Genomic DNA, 19208 nt, shown 5'->3' with positions numbered 1-19208 from the left:
ACACACAGTACTAGCACTGGCTCTAGTACCACACACACAGTACTAGCACTGGCTCTAGTACCACACACACAGTACTAGCACTGGCTCTGGTACCACACACACAGTACTAGCACTGGCTCTAGTACCACACACACAGTACTAGCTCTGGCTCTAGTACCACACACACAGTACTAGCTCTGGCTCTAGAACCACACACACAGTACTAGCACTGGCTCTAGTGCCACACACACAGTACTTGCACTGGCTCTAGAACCACACACACAGTACTAGCTCTGGCTCTAGTACCACACACACAGTACTAGCTCTGGCTCTAGTACCACACACACAGTACTAGCTCTGGCTCTAGAACCACACACACAGTACTAGCACTGGCTCTAGAACCACACACACAGTACTAGCACTGGCTCTAGTACCACACACACAGTACTAGCACTGGCTCTAGTACCACACACACAGTACTAGCTCTGGCTCTAGAACCACACACACAGTACTAGCTCTGGCTCTAGAACCACACACACAGTACTAGCACTGGCTCTAGTACCACACACACAGTACTAGCTCTGGCTCTAGTACCACACACACAGTACTAGCACTGGCTCTGGTACCACACACACAGTACTAGCACTGGCTCTAGAACCACACACACAGTACTAGCTCTGGCTCTGGTACCACACACACAGTACTAGCACTGGCTCTAGTACCACACACACAGTACTAGCACTGGCTCTAGAACCACACACACAGTACTAGCTCTGGCTCTAGTACCACACACACAGTACTAGCACTGGCTCTAGTACCACACACACAGTACTAGCTCTGGCTCTAGTACCACACACACAGTACTAGCACTGCTCTGGTACCACACACACAGTACTAGCACTGGCTCTAGTGGTCCTACACACAGTGCTAGCACTGGCTCTAGTACCACACACACAGTACTAGCACTGGCTCTAGTACCACACACACAGTACTAGCACTGGCTCTGGTACCACACACACATTAATAGCACTGGCTCTAGTGGTACTACACACACAGTACTAGCACTGGCTCTAGTACCACACACACAGTGCTAGCACTGGCTCTGGTACCACACACACAGTACTAGCACTGGCTCTAGTGGTCCTACACACACAGTGCTAGCACTGGCTCTAGTACCACACACACAGTACTAGCACTGGCTCTGGTACCACACACACATTAATAGCACTGGCTCTAGTGGTACCACACACACAGTACTAGCACTGGCTCTGGTACCACACACACATTAATAGCACTGGCTCTAGTGGTACTACACACACATTACTAGCTCTGGCTCTAGTACCACAGACACAGTACTAGCACTGGCTTTGGTACCCTGGCAGTGCCAATTTTCAATCGGGCCTCACACCCGAGAAACGTCACTTGCGTTGTGACTGCGGTAAGTTTTAATGCAACGCTCTTGCGGTGATGTCACAGCTGACTCTGCAAAATCCACTGTGAAGCAAGGGGCGCATGGCACTATGCACGTCAACGCTTTATCCATCCCTCCTCTGTGGAATTCCCACGGGAATCCGTGGCCTCGCTTACGAGGGAGGCTGGACCGCGCGTGTGGCTACAAGACACACTGGGTGCGAACGGCGCTCATCACGACGACGCGAATTGAATAACCGGGAGTGGCTCCCGGGAGCGGTCAGGTTCCTCAAACCTCTTTTTCTTTGATTTTGTCGTGATTTTGTGCACACCAACACCACCGTTATAAGAAATTGTACAAAAAAACGAGCTCTAGATTATGGGGGATTCAATTGCTTTGAGCTACACCCCCAAACACAACGCGTCTCTCGATGAGCTGAATTTTGTTTAAGTTGTGGATCACTCCCGATGCTGCTGGCGTGTGACAACGCTCCTATGGACCCCTCGTGGGAGCCGCCTCCTTCATCGAGACGGGGAGCCGTCGGTTTACTTTGTTGCGGAGTTGCGGCGTCTTGCCCCCTCGTACGTCCCGCGCTCGCGAGCGCGACGTGGGTTAAGATGAATCCATCAAAGTGCCCTCGTCCATCGGGCAGCTGCGTGGCTGCCTCGCCCCATCAGAGAGAGCCGCGCCTGAGTGGCGGCTGCAGCCGCAGCGGCCCGAGTGAAAGTGACAGCCTCGGCGGGAGCTGACAGCGCGATTACCCCCGTCTCATCACGAGCAGCCCGCGCCGTCCGCTCACTCACACGACGCGCTCCCCCCTCTCTCTATCTCGCTCGCCATCGCCGTTGTGATGCGCGCCGCGTCTGCGTCAACTGCGTTCGCTCGCCGACGGGGAGAGGACAGGAGGCGTTTCGGGGTAATCGCTGCGAATCGACGGGCAGTCCGGCCGAACGCTGCCGCCACGGACGGGCAAGGGAGTGGCGGCGCGGGTTCAGTGGGGGACGCCGCTTGTCCACGCGGCGTGCACGCGACTCGGCACGGCGCGGAGTTGCGGCTCCGTCTGGGGAGAATCGCGTTTGCTGTGAAACAATCAACGATATTCCGCATCTCGCGCACGCGGTTCCCTGTGTCCTGCGCGAGAACCGCGCGCGCCACCGGCTTTAATGGGCAACGCGCCTCTCTGCCAGGCCATGCGCAACGCGTGATCGGACAAATGAAATATCACAGACTCCACAATTAACCTTTGCCGCCGGGTATCGCACCTCGGCGCCGGCCATCCCCTTGCCTCCAGGACGCCACGCGGCTCCCTCGCCACGACGCCCGCCCGGCACGGCGCTGCGCCCTCCCCGCGTTAATGATCCCCGGCGCCATCAATTGCCCGACGAATGCTCGTTAAAAGCCACGTAATTGGTTAGAGAGAAAGAAAAAAACACGTATATATAAAGCGGTCCAATTAATCCCCCCCCCCCCCCCAGCACTTGTTATTCACATTAGCTAATCACGAAATGATTCGCTGACGTAAAGGTCCGCCGTTGCCCCGAGTTTAGGGGGTTGATTACCCCGGAAAGCGGCGCCGCCTCCGCCACGCGGGCACGGCGAGGCCTCGGAAGGGCGCTAGAGTATCATCCATCAGCGCGAAGGACAGGGGGTGGGGGGGAGTGGGGTGGGGTGGTGGACGGGAGGAGGCGGGAGGGGAGCCCCCCTCTTAATTGGGACGAGTAGCGCTGATTACGCCCCACGCGCACTCGAGCCCGTTGTGTAATCAACAGTGGCGCGGTGCGCTCCGGGGAGAGTCGGGGGGGAGGGAGGGGGCGAGGGAGGAGGAGGAGCAGGCGGCCGTGGTGAATGAGCCTCTTGCAACGTTCGCACGCTATAATCATTACTTATTATTCCAGGAAAGCCACGATGAGTCGTATAACTTTTTTTTCAGGAGGGTCTGCTGCTACGGGTTTTTTTCTTTTAAGATGTTTTTTTGTCTTTCAAGATGTTTTTTTTATTGAAGAATGTGTTGTTGTTGTTTTCATTTCAAGATGTTCTCAGTCAACGTGGGTGTTCGTACGATACGTGGGAAGAAACCGGAGCAAGGGGCAACACTCTACCCGACCCAACGTACAAATGGAAACAGATGGCGATTAGTCCGCTTGCTGTACCGCGCACAACATGTGGACAGTCCCGGGCTACAGGCCACACGCACGCCCACCACAGTCACCGTGTCTCTCTGGCCCCTGTTCGAATCGCGACCCCGTGGTCTTTAAAAATCCAGAGTTCGATCCCGCATCCCGGGAGGGTGGAGATTTGCCTTGCGCACAACCGCGCGGCGGGAGAGGACTCGGCGCGCTAATGAAGAGGCCCAAGCCAACACCCCGTGGATCCTAACAGACCCCCCCCCCCCCCAGGGAGGAGCCCACGGGCATTGGGCACGGATTCAGAGGTATCCCCGTGGGCCGCACGACAGCATCCCACTCCCCGCCACCCCTCCACCACAGCCCCCCCCCACAGCCCCCCCCCCACAGCCCCCCCCCCCCACACAGCCCCCCCCCCCCACCTGCCGGCGCAGCGTCCCTGGTGGAAGTGGCCCTCCTCGCTGCTCACTGAGGTCGGAGCTCGCGGACAGCGGCGCTGATGGCGGGAGCCTTCCCCACCCGCCTGGCGCCGCGTGTGCGTCGGTGTGAGTGTGTCTGTGTGTGTCTGTGTGTGTGTGTCTGTGTGTGTGTGTCTGTGTGCGTCGGTGTGAGTGTGTGTGTGTGTCTGTGTGTGTCTGCCTGTGTTGTGTGTGTGTGTGTCTGTGTGTGTCTGTGTGGGAGCGGTAGTGTAGCGGTTAGCGCGCTGCGCTATGAACCCGGCGACCCGAGTTCGATTCCCGCTCACGGCCAATACCGGTGACGATTATCTGAACCGGTCCTGGGCCTCCCTTAGGTCGACTCAGCCTCAAATGAGTACCTGGTGCGGTGTGTAAACATCACCACTAGGGAGGCAAAGGCGGTCGGGCGTGGTGCTGGCCACCCACCCTCTCGTGTACCATTGCGGCCTTCATAAGTGCTCGCTAACAGCACTTGCCCCTACAGTCTGTTAAGGCTATATGGGGGATCTTTGTTTTTTGTCTGTGTGTGTCTCGGTCATCTCAGTCAGTCGACCCGTGGCACCTGCTGGGTCTGCCCCGTGACCTCCTGCCAGCGGGCGTTCGACACTTCACTTGGCCTCAAGGTGCACATGGCCTGGCACAAGCGTCGTGGTGACGTCACCGCCACTTTGTGGCGAATGGCGGTTGTTGTTGTGTGTGTCTGGGGAGCGGTAGTGTAGCCGTTAGCACGCTGCGCTACAAACCTGGCGACCCGAATTCGATTCCCGCTCACGGCCACCACCAGCAGTGACGATTATCTGAACCGGTCCCGGGCCTCCCCTCGGTCGACTCAGCCTCAAATGAGCACCCGGTGCGGTATAAACATCGCCACTGGGGAGACAAAGGCGGCCCGGCGTGGTGCTTGCCACCCATCCTCTCGTGTGCCGTGCTGACCTTCATCGGCGCTACACCCTTCCAGCACTTGCCCCAAATAGTGTCCATGCTATCGGGAGGGATCTTTGTGTGGTATTCGTTAGTCTACAACTATGAGGAGCGATGGCGCGGTGGTTAACGCATTTCGCCGTGAGCCCGACGACGCGAGTTGGGTTGCTGCTCCTCACGACCCGGGTCGGCGATTATCTGAACCATTTCTGGGTCTCCGCTAGGTCGACTCAACCTTAAATATGTACCCGACGCGTTGTGTACGCAGCGGCACTGGGGAGATGAAGGCGACTGGGCGTCGTACTGGACAATCTGCTCTCTCGTGCTCCGACCTTCACAAGTCCTCGCTAGCAGCACTTGCCATCAACAGGCTGTGTGGCCTACACGGGCACATCTGTACTTTTGGCTTTGTCTATGTACACTCGTGTCTGTGTCTGTGTGTGTGCGTGTCAAATAAATATCATCTATTTAAATAACATCTAAATACATTTAACATTTATTTCGACCACGTAGTTCGTGAAGCCTTCAATAGCTGTACCGGAGGAATTTCCATCTGGTACGGATACAATGGGAGACTGATCGATGCCCGGGTGCGGTAAAGGGATGGCTCCCTATTGCTCAACCATGCCGATGATTTGGTAATAGCTGCTCACTCAGAGTAGGAGTTGGAGACGCCGCTGCTGAACCTGGAGCTTGCCACTAAGAGGTGGGGACTTACCATCAGCCCCACAAAAACTAAGCACCTGCCTGTGTATTTTGTACCATCGGACACTCCACCCCCACAATTGGTGATAGGGCAGTTGTGGAGAGTTTCCCATATCTGGGCAGTGTGCTCATGACCGGCTCCGGTTTGACAGCGGAGGTCTCACTCAGAATCAGTCGATTGCGTAACGCTGTGTGGAAGCTACCTGGTCTGTCGCTCCACACGACGCTTCGGGTCTTCTCGGCCACGGTCATTCCCTCCCTTCTCTACGCTTGCAAAACGTGGACCCCCCTAATGGAACATCTTCGCTAGTTAGAAACATTTAGGCTGGCCTGCCTACGATCCATCCTGGGTATAACCAGGCTGTATTGTGTGAGGAGCTCACAAATCCTTGAAAGATCTGGACAAAGTCCCATCGATGAGGTCCTCCGGCAGGCAAGGCTGCGTTGGCTGGGTCATGTAGCCCGCATGCCCCGCCACCGCATGCCTAAACAGCTTTTGTTCGGCCCGATCGAGGGGGCTAAACGAGCGCGTTACGGGCTAGGGAAGAGATGGAGTGACGTGGTACAGGAGGACGTGGAGCTGAGTGGACTTGCCGATGACTGGTACCAGCGGTGTCAAGATCGACCTATGTGGAGGAGGTTCGTGAAGGACACTACTGGGCAGTTGGAGGCAGTCGCCCTCCAACAACAACGGAGGGCGGAGGAGCGACGCTCACAACAACGAGCGGAGTGCCAGGTGGCTAAAGCACAGCAAGTTGGCACAGTAGGGGGCACAGGTGGTGCATCAGCCAGTCATCTCGGTCATCTCAGTTAGTCGACCCGTGGCACCTGGGTCTGCCCCGTGACCTCCTGCCAGCAGACGTTCGACACTTCACGTGGCCTCAAGGTGCACATAGCCTGGCACCCGCGTCGTGGTGACGTCACCGCCACTATGTGGCGAATGGCGGTTGTTGTTGTGCGCGCGTGTGTTTTTGAACGATAGCTGAGTGCTTACGAGAGCGGTAGCGATCACGGCTACCAAACAACCGTGACGATTATCTGAACCGGTCCTAGGCCTCCCCCACGTCGACTCAGCCTCAAATGAGGTGTGTAAACATAACCATTGGGGAGACAAAGGCAGCCGGGCGTGGTGTTGGGCATCCACCCCCTCGTGTGCCGTGCCGGCCTTCGTAGGTGTTCTCTAACAGCGCTTGCCCCAACAGTATGTTAAGGCTATACGGGGGATCTTTGTCTCTGTGTATATAAGTCAAGGTGTGTGCGCATATTTACATGTATGTAGGTCGGTATGTATATTTAAAATCGTATATTTTTTGCATCCTCGATAACCACCAAAGCCTACGTGTTAACCCTCTCAATAACCGTAAAAAAAACTCCGGGAAACCGGTAAAAACCGGTTGAATAAACATAGAATGCTGTGATGTAATAATAGTCAGCACACTGGCCTTGCGGACCAGAGGTCGCCGCTGTGATTCGATCTCCCGCCGCGGCACTCGGACCACCGGGGCTACTTTCTTAGATCCCTCGGCCTCTCTGCCGCAGACACATCCACTGACAGTCACCGCCCCCACAGCTCCCTCCAGCAGAGGCCCTTCCGACAGCGGTGGCGTGAGCGAGTAGGCACTTTCAGTGCTGCACCTTTAACTTTTTTTTTTCCCCACGCGGTGACTTGAACCGCCGTGCCGTTTGTACGTCCGTGCGCGCGCAACTAAGCACCTGCCTGGGTATTTTGTACCATCGGACAATCCACCCCCACAACTCACAATTGGTGATGCGGCAGTTGTGGAAAGATTCCCATACCTGGCCAGTGTGCTCATGACCGGCTCCGGGGGTCTCACTCCAAATCAGTCGAGCGCTATTCTCTTTTCATCGGCTGCGTTACGCTGTGTGGAAGCTACCTGGTCTCTCGCTGCGCATGAAGCTCCAGGTCTTCTCGGCCACGGTAATTCCCTCCCTTCTCTAGGCTTGCGAAGCGTGCACCCCCCTAATGAAACATCTTCGCCGGTTACAAACATTTAGGCTGGCCTGCTAACGATCCATCCTGGGTTTAACCATATATGTGTGTGTGCGTCTAAGTCGATGTGTTTCTATGTGTGTGGGTCGATGTCTGTGTGTAAGTCCATGTGTGTGTCTGCCTTTTTCGCCCGAGCAACGCCGGGTATTTATCGCTAGTTAATTATAAAAATTCCATTCAAGACGACGACCGGTACCTCACTTCCAGAACCGTTAACCAATTCTGAAAACGGTTATCGGTTCAGCGGTTGTCGTTCGGCAACCCGAGCTCGTGAATGCGCCTGTGCGCAGCTCCACGCTCGCATCCGCCTCCCCCCCCCTCCCCCCATCGCCCCCTCCCCCCATCGCCCCCCCCCCCGAGGGCCCCTCCCCCCTTGTAGCAGACGCCGAGGGCTCTTGGGATAAAAACTCAACCCCTGTCCCGGCGGGCACTGCGCTGAGACCCCGGGAGACGGCGAGAATTGGCCACTGATAATAATACGGCCGCTGCTGCTGCTCATGATGGTGATGATGATGCTGATGATCTGGCGTCTGTATCAACGTCCAGTAACGCGTGTTTCCTCGCAAAATTCCATTCAAGACGACGTCGCCACACATGTAAGCACACCTATTAATGGACCTTAATGTGTAAAGGACAGCAGAGCTTGGAGCTTAGGGCGTGGCTGCTACTCGTCTGTGGTTCCCTGCTCACGCCTCTCTCTCTCTGCGAGATTGAGGAGTGGATCGTGCGCGGGGTTCCGAGTTTAGATGGCCATTATGTTCGTACAGGATACGCAGTCTCGATAATGAAATGATGATTAACGCCTTCTGTGCACATCTATAGATTGACTATACAATGCCCATTGGGCTTTATTTCCTGAATGACTAATTCCTGTATTAGTTTTGCCATTGCGTGTGCGCCTGTGCTACGACACATGGCAATGGGTGTAACGTGTACGCGCAGATGTGTCCACGTGGACACGTATCTGCGAGGAGTGGTGGCGCAGTGGTTCGCATACTACGACCCAGGCCTCCACGTTGTAGACTTAAATGAGGATCTGGTGTGATGTGTAAACATCAGACAAAAGCGGCCGCCTCCCCTACCTAGGTCGTCATGTAAATTGAATCTCACAATCGCTGAGTAGGAACCACAGACACGAGCAGGAAGGCCGCCAGGCAATGAGCCGACGCCAACAATTTGCTGTGCAGTTCTCTACGCATTAAGATGTTCTCAGCCAATTCGTGAGCTGCTTATGCGCGGGCTTGGCGCTACATGCGTTGCTCACTTCGCGTCTCTCCGTGTGTGTCGTCTGCCCGTTAAATGTGTAATTAAGCAGCCACCCTCACCGCCGCTGGCTCAGAGAGAGATACGCATTAATTAGCCGGAGCCCAGGTCCCCTGAACCCCCCCCCCCTGCTTACCTGGGGCGCGTTCATTAGCAGCGCGCCACACGCCACGTGCGATGCCCAACAGCCCAAGTATCTCATACAGAGAACGCGTAGCCCACATTGAACGTGCAGTCTACATAGCGCTGTCCGCATGTGAAGAAAGCCGGTCGTGTGAACAGCGCCATGACCCACCCGACTGTGTCTCCCCTAAGGTTCTGATATTGCTCGTCACTGATGTTAGCCGTGTCTGAGAATCGAGCAGGTCGGGTTTGCTACATTGTGCGCTAATCACAGCAGCAAGTGTTGTTAGCGAGGAGCAAGCAGCGCATATGAAGGCTGGCACGGCGCACGAGGGAATGGATGGCTAACACCACGCCAGTGCTGATGTTTACACACCGCGCCGTTAAAGACTGAGTCGACCTCGTGAAGGGCCGTTAATGGTCGCGAGCGGGGTTCGAACTGGGGTCGCCGGGCTCGTAGCGCAGCGCGCTAACCGCTACACTGCCGCTCTCCACACAAAGACAAAGATAAAGATCCCTCGTATAGCCTGCAACAGACTGTTGGAGCAAGTGCTGTTAGCGAGCACCTATGAAGGCCGGCACGGCACACGACGGGGTGGGTGGCCAACACCACGCCCGGCCGCCTTTGTCTCCCCAGTGAGACTACACCAGGTACTCATTTGAGGCTGAGTCGACCTAGGGGAGGCCCGTGACCTGTTCGTCACTGGTGTTGGCCGTGAGCGGAAATCGAACCTGGGTCTCCAAGTTCATAGCGCAGCGCGCTAACCGCTACACTACCGCTCCCCAAACTCACACACACACTCACATACACGCACATACACGCACACACACACTCACATACACACTCACATACATGCACACACACTCACACACTCACACACTCTCACATACACACTCACATACACGCACACACACACTCACACACATACTCACATACACGCACACACACACTCACACACTCACATACACGCACACACACTCACATACACGCACATACACTCACACACACAATCACACATACACGCACACATACACTCACACACACACTCACACATACACGCACACACACTCACATACACGCACATACACTCACACACACAATCACATACATGCACACATACACTCACACACACACTCACACATACACGCACACATACACTCACACACACACTCACACATACACGCACACACACTCACATACACGCACATACACTCACACACACAATCACATACATGCACACATACATGCACACATACACGCACACACACTCACATACACGCACATACACTCACACACACAATCACATACATGCACACATACATGCACACATACACGCACACAGACTCACACACACACTCACATACACGCACACACACACTCACACACACACATACACACTCACAAACACACTCACATACACGCACACAGACTCACACACACACTCACACATATGTAATAAAGGACTCGGACGCTTCTCTCTGACTTCGTGTCCTTTATTGGGTTCTTGTCTTTTCCCTCACGGCACTCTCTTAGAGACACTCTATTTGTAGCCCCCGGCTGCTATCGCTATTGTAGCCTCCTTCCTCTCCCTGCAGACTCGCTGCTAACTCCTCGTGCAGACCCCCGCTGCTAATTCTATAGGCAGACCCTCTTGGCCTTACTCCGTATGCAGACCCGCTGCCAACTCCGTATGCAGACCCGCTGCTGACTCCATATGCAAACCCGCTGCTGACTGCAGCCTCCTCGCTGCTTCGGGTCGGTCACCGCTGGCCGACGGTGCCGATCCTCGCTCCCCGTGTCCGTGGCGATCTCGCCACCCTCCGCTCTCGCCCTACGTGGCCTTCTCGTTCCTGGTCTCCCGTCTCTCCCCTTCCTCTTCCGGTTCCCGTCCCTCTATAGACTTAACCCCTCTCCTCCCCGTGACCTAACTCCTCCCCTCATGACGTCACTTCCGGAGGGCCGTTTACGCCCGCATTACATCACCCTCCCCCGTAGAGAAAATCCAGCCGACCTCGGCTGAACTACAACTTGACAAGCAATGCGGGTGTAAAGGACCGACACGTAAACAGACACGAAGCATGCAACAACAATATAACAAGAACACAACACAAGTTAACGAAACGTGAGGGATTTCGAGCGAGTACGGGTAGCCGGGCCGTCCCGGACGGTCGGCGGCCCACCCGCCGAGCGGGAACGTGGCAGGGTTTTAAGGGCGACAGGAGCAAGTTCGTCCATCGCCATTGGAGGCCTGCCACCGTCCCGGTCGCGTTCAGAGACGTCCCGTAATCGCGTCCGCGGAGGGGTAGGAAGGGCTGCAGGTCCCGTAGTTTCCGCGGCCCCGGTCGGCACCCCACGAGCGGAACGTCCTCCCTCCTGCGGCGTCACGGCCGGCTTGTCTGTAAGGGGTACGACAGGCGCTCTTGCAAGGTCAGCAGGCACAGGCAAGGGCGAGTCGGCAGCAACAGACCCCGGCAAGGCAACCTCAGGAGATGACGCATCCGGTCGCGGGGAGGGACTTCCGAAAAGCCATTGCCACGAGACCATTGCCACGAGACCATTGCCACGAGACCAATGCCGCGAGACCATTGCCACGAGGCCAATGCCACGAGACCATTGCCGCGAGACCATTGCCACGAGACCATTGCCGCGAGACCATTGCCACGAGACCAATGCCGCGAGACCAATGCCACGAGACCTATGCCGCGAGACCATTGCCACGAGACCATTGCCACGAGACCATTGCCACAAGACCAATGCCGCGAGACCATTGCCACGAGGCCAATGCCACGAGACCATTGCCGCGAGACCATTGCCACGAGACCTATGCCGCGAGACCATTGCCACGAGACCAATGCCGCGAGACCATTGCCACGAGACCAATGCCACGAGACCATTGCCGCGAGACCATTGCCACGAGACCTATGCCGCGAGACCATTGCCACGAGATCAATGCCACGAGACCATTGCCGCGAGACCAATGCCACGAGACCATTGCCGCGAGATCATTGCCACGAGACCAATGCCACGAGACCATTGCCACGAGACCAATGCCACGAGACCATTGCCACGAGACCAATGCCGCGAGACCATTGCCGCGTGACATTGCCACGAGACCAATGCCACGAGACCATTGCCACGAGACCAATGCCACGAGACCATTGCTGCGAGACCATTGCCAAGAGACCTATGCCGCGAGACCATTGCCACGAGACCATTGCCACGAGACCATTGCCACGAGACCATTGCCACGAGACCAATGCCACGAGACCATTGCCACGAGACCAATGCCACGAGACCATTGCCACGAGACCATTGCCACGAGACCATTGCCACGAGGCCATTGCCACGAGACCATTGCCACGAGACCAATGCCACGAGATCATTGCCACGAGACCATTGCCACGAGACCATTGCCACGAGACCATTGCCACGAGACAATGCCACGAGACCATTGCCACGAGACCATTGCCACGAGACCAATGCCACGAGACCATTGCCACGAGGCCATTGCCACGAGACCATTGCCACGAGACCAATGCCACGAGACCATTGCCACGAGACCAATGCCACGAGACCATTGCCGCGAGACCAATGCCACGAGACCATTGCCACGAGACCAATGCCACGAGACCATTGCCACGAGACCAATGCTACGAGACCATTGCCACGAGACCAATGCCACGAGACCATTGCCACGAGACCATTGCCACGAGACCATTGCCACGAGGCCATTGCCGCGAGACCATTGCCACGAGACCATTGCCACGAGACCATTGCCACGAGGCCATTGCCACGAGGCCATTGCCACGAGACCAATGCCACGAGACCATTGCCGCGAGACCATTGCCACGAGACCATTGCCACGAGACCAATGCCGGCGGTAAAGATTGGTCGGCGAGGCGGGCAGGGCGACGGACTGCTCACACCGGACGGCAAGGGCTGCGCTCTCGTCCGTCGCCCTCCGTGCACGGCAGCGCGCACTGATCGCACTGGCCGCGCTGGTCGCGCTGGTCGCGCTGGCCGCGCTGGCCGCGCTGGTCGCGCTGGCCGCGCTGGCCGCGCTGGTCGCGCTGGTCGCGCTGGCCGCGCTGGCCGCGCTGGTCGCGCTGGCCGCGCTGGTCGCGCTGGCCGCGCTGGTCGCACTGGTCGCGCTGGTCGCACTGGTCGCACTGGCCGCACTGGCCGCGCTGGCCGCGCTGGTCGCGCTGGCCGCGCTGGTCGCGCTGGCCGCGCTGGTCGCGCTGGCCGCGCTGGTCGCGCTGGCCGCACTGGTCGCGTGGCCGCGCTGGCCGCGCTGGCCGCGCTGGTCGCGCTGGCCGCGCTGGCCGCACTTGCCGCGATGTGACGGGACGAGGGCCACTCGCAGGGACCGTCACCTGCTCCACAGTTGTTTGTTTTAAGGGCCTGCTGAGTTTATCGACCGACGTGTTGATGATGTGTGTCTTCGCTACGTTTGTCTCGTTAATTGCATGAAAGACGCCACGAGTAACTTAGTTAACATAATATTAAGCAAGTTTAATGAAGAAGAAAAAAACTACAACAAATTTACTGTCAATTGGTGAAGGAAATCTGAGCTCGACATTTTGGCCGACCGGCCTCTTTCAGCAGACATCTGCGGTTCTGTAGGGAGAGAGATAAACTCCTCTTCGGTTCTGCAGGGTTTGGTAGTGCATGCTGTACATGTTGTTTGTGTCGTTTATTGTGAAAATTCGGTCACAGCTCCTATGACCACTGTTTCATTGCTTTTATGGCTTAATTTTGGTGATTTCGAAAAGTGTATTGGTTTAGCCATGTTTGTTTATTGTAGTACGGAGTTAGACTGATGGCCTAAATCTAAGTTGTCTTTTGGTTGTTGTTGTTTAACTTGCATCCCACAGAGATTTTTGCACACAGTGTTGGTGTACGGTGCCTTTTCTGCAATATTTTGCAGTCTTTTCTTGGATTTTCTGTTTGCACATAGTCACTTTAAGATGTTTTCTTGTTCATGTTTTTGTTTTTTGTTTGTTGCGGTTGCACCCGATTCAAGAGCCGAATGGCTCACAGGGCTACACCTAATATATGAACTTGAACGTAGCAAGAAAATAAATTAAATAATAGAAGGCGACGTTTCGATTGCAACACAAGCAATCGTCATCAGGTAGAACTACATTAGAGAGAGAGAGACAATACACGGACACGGAGACACACAGACAGACACACAAGCAAAGAGAGACAACACAGAGACACACACAGAGAGAGAGACACACAACATAGACACACAGAGAGAGACACACAGACAGACACACAAGCAAAGAGAGACAACACAAAGACACACACAGAGAGAGACACACAACATAGACACACAGAGAGAGACACACAGACAGACACACAAGCAGAGAGAGACAACACAGAGACACACACAGTCAAAACACAGACACGGAGACACACAGACAGACACACAAGAAGAGAGACGCACACAGAGACACACAGACAGAGAGACAACACAGAGACACACACCAAAGAGTAATTCCTTCAGGCACGAAAGCTTCCAACCGAGAGAGAAACTCTCGGTTTTTTTTACTCCGATCTTGTGGCGAGAACGATCGAGGTTGGCCTTGTTGATGTTGATGATAACAACCCCAATCGGCATTGGTGGGGGGGGGGGGGTGCAAGGGAGGTGAGGGGTGGTGGAGGGAGGGAGGGAGAGTGGAGCGATGTCAGATCGGGTGGTCGGGGATATCCATCAGGGCGAGGTGAGCCTGATGTGAAGGGAAAAGTGTTTCAGCTCCGAGTCGCCACCGTGGGCTGCCCGTGCTAACAGCGACACCGCGTCGCCCCAAGAGACGCGGCTGCGAGTTGGAGGTGCTACTCGGTGGAGGGGGGGAGGGTGATCGCGACCACCAGGGAGACATTCAGGGGAAGGGGACTTGCATGGCATTTTTTTGTAATTGTCCACTATTGGTAGCGGGCTTTTGTTTCACGTTCTTGGGTATGTGTGTGTGGGGACCATCAGTGTGTGTGTGAACCATCAGTGTGTGTGTGTGGCACCATCAGTGTGTGTGTGTGTGTGACCATTAGTGTGTGTGTGTGTGTGACCATCAGTGTGTGTGTGAACCATCAGTGTGTGTGTGTGGCACCATCCGTGTATGTGTGTGGCACCATCAGTGTGTGTGTGTGGCACCATCAGTGTGTGTGTGTGTACCATCAGTGTGTGTGTGTGGCACCATCAGTGTGTGTGTGTGTACCATCAGTGTGTGTGTGTGTGCACCATCAGTGTGTGTGGACCATCAATGTATGTGTGTGTACCATCAGTGTGTGTGTGTGGCACCATCAGTGTGTGTGTGTGTACCATCAGTGTGTGTGTGTGGCACCATCAGTGTGTGTGTGTGTACCATCAGTGTGTGTGTGTGTGCACCATCAGTGTGTGTGGACCATCAATGTATGTGTGTGTACCATCAGTGTGTGTGTGTGGCACCATCAGTGTGTGTGGACCATCAATGTATGTGTGTGTACCATCAGTGTGTGTGTGTGGCACCATCAGTGTGTGTGTGTGTACCATCAGTGTGTGTGTGTGGCACCATCAGTGTGTGTGTGTGTACCATCAGTGTGTGTGTGTGGCACCATCAGTGTGTGTGTGTGTACCATCAGTGTGTGTGTGTGGCACCATCAGTGTGTGTGTGAACCACCAGTGTGTGTGTGTGGACCATCAGTGTGTGTGTGAACCATCAGTGTGTGTGTGTGTGCACCATCAGTGTGTGTGTGTGTGACCATCAGTGTGTGTGTGTGTGGACCATCAGTGTGTGTGTGTGTACCATCAGTGTGTGTGTGACCATCAGTGTGTGTGATCCATCAGTGTGTGTGTGTGGAACCACCAGTGTGTGTGTGTGGGACCACCAGTGTGTGTGATCCATCAGTTTGTGTGTGTGTGGAACCACCAGTGTGTGTGTGTGTGGGACCATCAGTGTGTGTGTGTGTGTGTGAACCATCAGTGTGTGTGTGAACCATCAGTGTGTGTGTGTGTGTACCATCAGTGTGTGTGTGTGGACCATCAGTGTGTGTGTGAACCATCAGTGTGTGTGTGTGTGCACCATCAGTGTGTGTGTGTGTGTGACCATCAGTGTGTGTGTGTGTGTGGACCATCAGTGTGTGTGTGTGTACCATCAGTGTGTTTGTGACCATCAGTGTGTGTGATCCATCAGTGTGTGTGTGTGGAACCACCAGTGTGTGTGTGTGGGACCACCAGTGTGTGTGATCCATCAGTGTGTGTGTGTGTGGAACCACCAGTGTGTGTGTGTGTGGGGCCATCAGTGTGTGTGTGTGTGAACCATCAGTGTGTGTGTGAACCATCAGTGTGTGTGTGAACCATCAGTGTGTGTGTGTGTACCATCAGTGTGTGTGTGTGTGGGGACCATCAGTGTGTGTGTGGCACCATCAGTGTGTGTGTGTGTGTACCATCAGTGTGTGTGTGTGATCCATCAGTGTGTGTGTGGGACCATCAGTGTGTGTGTGTGATCCACCAGTGTGTGTGTGGGACCATCAGTGTGTGTGTGTGTGTGGACCATCAGTGTGTGTGTGTGACCATCAGTGTGTGTGTGTGTGTGAACCATCACTGTGTGTGTGTATGTGACCATCAGTGTGTGTGTGGGGACCATCAGTGTGTGTGTGTGAACCATCACTGTGTGTGTGTATGTGACCATCAGTGTGTGTGTGGGGACCATCAGTATGTGTGTGTGTGGTGGACCATCAGTGTGTGTGTGTGGACACCATCAGTGTGTGTGTGAACCATCAGTGTGTGTGTGAACCATCAGTGTGTGTGTGTGTGGACCATCAGTGTGTGTGTGTGCACCATCAGTGTGTGTGTGTGGGGACCATCCGTGTGTGTGTGGGACCATCAGTGTGTGTGTGTGAACCATCAGTGTGTGTGTGTGTGTGAACCATCACTGTGTGTGTGTATTTGACCATCAGTGTGTGTGTGGGGACCATCAGTGTGTGTGTGTACCATCAGTGTGTGTGTGTGGGACCATCAGTGTGTGTGTGTACCATCAGTGTGTGTGTGTGGGACCATCAGTGTGTGTGTGTGTGTGGACACCATCAGTGTGTGTGTTTGGCACCATCAGTGTGTGTGTGTGTGTGTACCATCAGTGTGTGTGTGTGGCACCATCAGTGTGTGTGTGTGTACCATCAGTGTGTGCGTGTGTGCACCATCAGTGTGTGTGGACCATCAATGTATGTGTGTGGCACCATCAGTGTGTGTGTGGGACCATCAGTGTGTGTGTGTGAACCATCAGTGTGTGTGTGTGTACCATCAGTGTGTGTGTGTGGCACCATCAGTGTGTGTGTGTGTACCATCAGTGTGTGTGTGTGTGCACCATCAGTGTGTGTGGACCATCAATGTATGTGTGTGGCACCATCAGTGTGTGTGTGGGACCATCAGTGTGTGTGTGGACCATCAGTGTGTGTGTGTGTGTGGACCATCAGTGTGTGTGTGTGTACCATCAGTGTGTGTGTGACCATCAGTGTGTGTGATCCATCAGTGTGTGTGTGTGGAACCACCAGTGTGTGTGTGTGGGACCACCAGTGTGTGTGATCCATCAGTGTGTGTGTGTGGAACCACCAGTGTGTGTGTGTGGGACCATCAGTGTGTGTGTGTGTGAACCATCAGTGTGTGTGTGAACCATCAGTGTGTGTGTGTGTACCATCAGTGTGTGTGTGTGGGGGGACCATCAGTGTGTGTGTGTGTGTGATCCATCAGTGTGTGTGTGTGTACCATCAGTGTGTGTGTGTGTGGGACCATCAGTGTGTGTGTGTGATCCATCAGTGTGTGTGTGGGACCATCAGTGAGTGTGTGTGTGATCCATCAGTGTGTGTGTGTGTACCATCAGTGTGTGTGTGTGTGGAACCATCAGTGTGTGTGTGTGTGTACCATCAGTGTGTGTGTGTGTGGGACCATCAGTGTGTGTGTGGGACCATCAGTGTGTGTGTGTGTGTGTACCATCAGTGTGTGTGTGTGTGGGACCATCAGTGTGTGTGTGTGATCCATCAGTGTGTGTGTGGGACCATCAGTGTGTGTGTGTGAACCATCAGTGTGTGTGTGTGTGTGGACCATCAGTGTGTGTGTGTGTGTGTTAACCATCAGTGTCTGTGTGTGTGGGACCATCAGTTTGTGTGTGTGGGATCATCAGTGTGTGTGTGTGTGGCACCATCAGTGTGTGTGTGTGTACCATCAGTGTGTGTGTGTGACCATCAGTGTGTGTGTGTGATCCATCAGTGTGTGTGTGTGATCCATCAGTGTATGTGTGGGACCATCAGTGTGTGTGTGTGATCCATCAGTGTGTGTGTGTGACCATCAGTGTGTGTGTGTGATCCATCAGTGTGTGTGTGTGATCCATCAGTGTGTGTGTGTGTACCATCAGTTTGTGTGTGTGCACCATCAGTGTGTGTGTGTGATCCATCAGTGTGTGTGTGTGACCATCAGTGTGTGTGTGTGATCCATCAGTGTGTGTGTGTGATCCATCAGTGTGTGTGTGGGACCATCAGTGTGTGTGTGATCCATCAGTGTGTGTGTGTGACCATCAGTGTGTGTGTGTGTGTGGACCATCAGTGTGTGTGTGTGACCATCAGTGTGTGTGTGTGTGTGAACCATCACTGTGTGTGTGTATGTGACCATCAGTGTGTGTGTGGGGACCATCAGTATGTGTGTGTACCATCAGTGTGTGTGTGTGGGACCATCAGTGTGTGTGTGTGTGTGGACACCATCAGTGTGTGTGTGAACCATCAGTGTGTGTGTGTGTGGACCATCAGTGTGTGTGTGTGCACCATCAGTGTGTGTGTGGGGACCATCAGTGTGTGTGTGGGACCATCAGTGTGTGTGTGTGAACCATCAGTGTGTGTGTGTGTGAACCATCACTGTGTGTGTGTATGTGACCATCAGTGTGTGTGTGGGGACCATCAGTATGTGTGTGTACCATCAGTGTGTGTGTGTGGGACCATCAGTGTGTGTGTGTGTGTGGACACCATCAGTGTGTGTGTGTGTGAACCATCACTGTGTGTGTGTATGTGACCATCAGTGTGTGTGTGTGAACCCATCAGTGTGTGTGTGTGATCCATCAGTGTGTGTGTGTGGACACCATCAGTGTGTGTGTGAACCATCAGTGTGTGTGGACCCATCAGTGTGTGTGTGAACCATCAGTGTGTGTGTGTGATCCATCAGTGTGTGTGTGTGTGGACACCATCA

The sequence above is a fragment of the Lethenteron reissneri genome, unplaced genomic scaffold (assembly GCF_015708825.2).
Source record: "Lethenteron reissneri isolate LAM-NWPU_2019-01 unplaced genomic scaffold, ASM1570882v1 scaffold_624, whole genome shotgun sequence".
NCBI classification, from domain to species: Eukaryota; Metazoa; Chordata; class Hyperoartia; order Petromyzontiformes; family Petromyzontidae; genus Lethenteron; species Lethenteron reissneri.
This window is presented reverse-complemented; position numbering follows the sequence as displayed.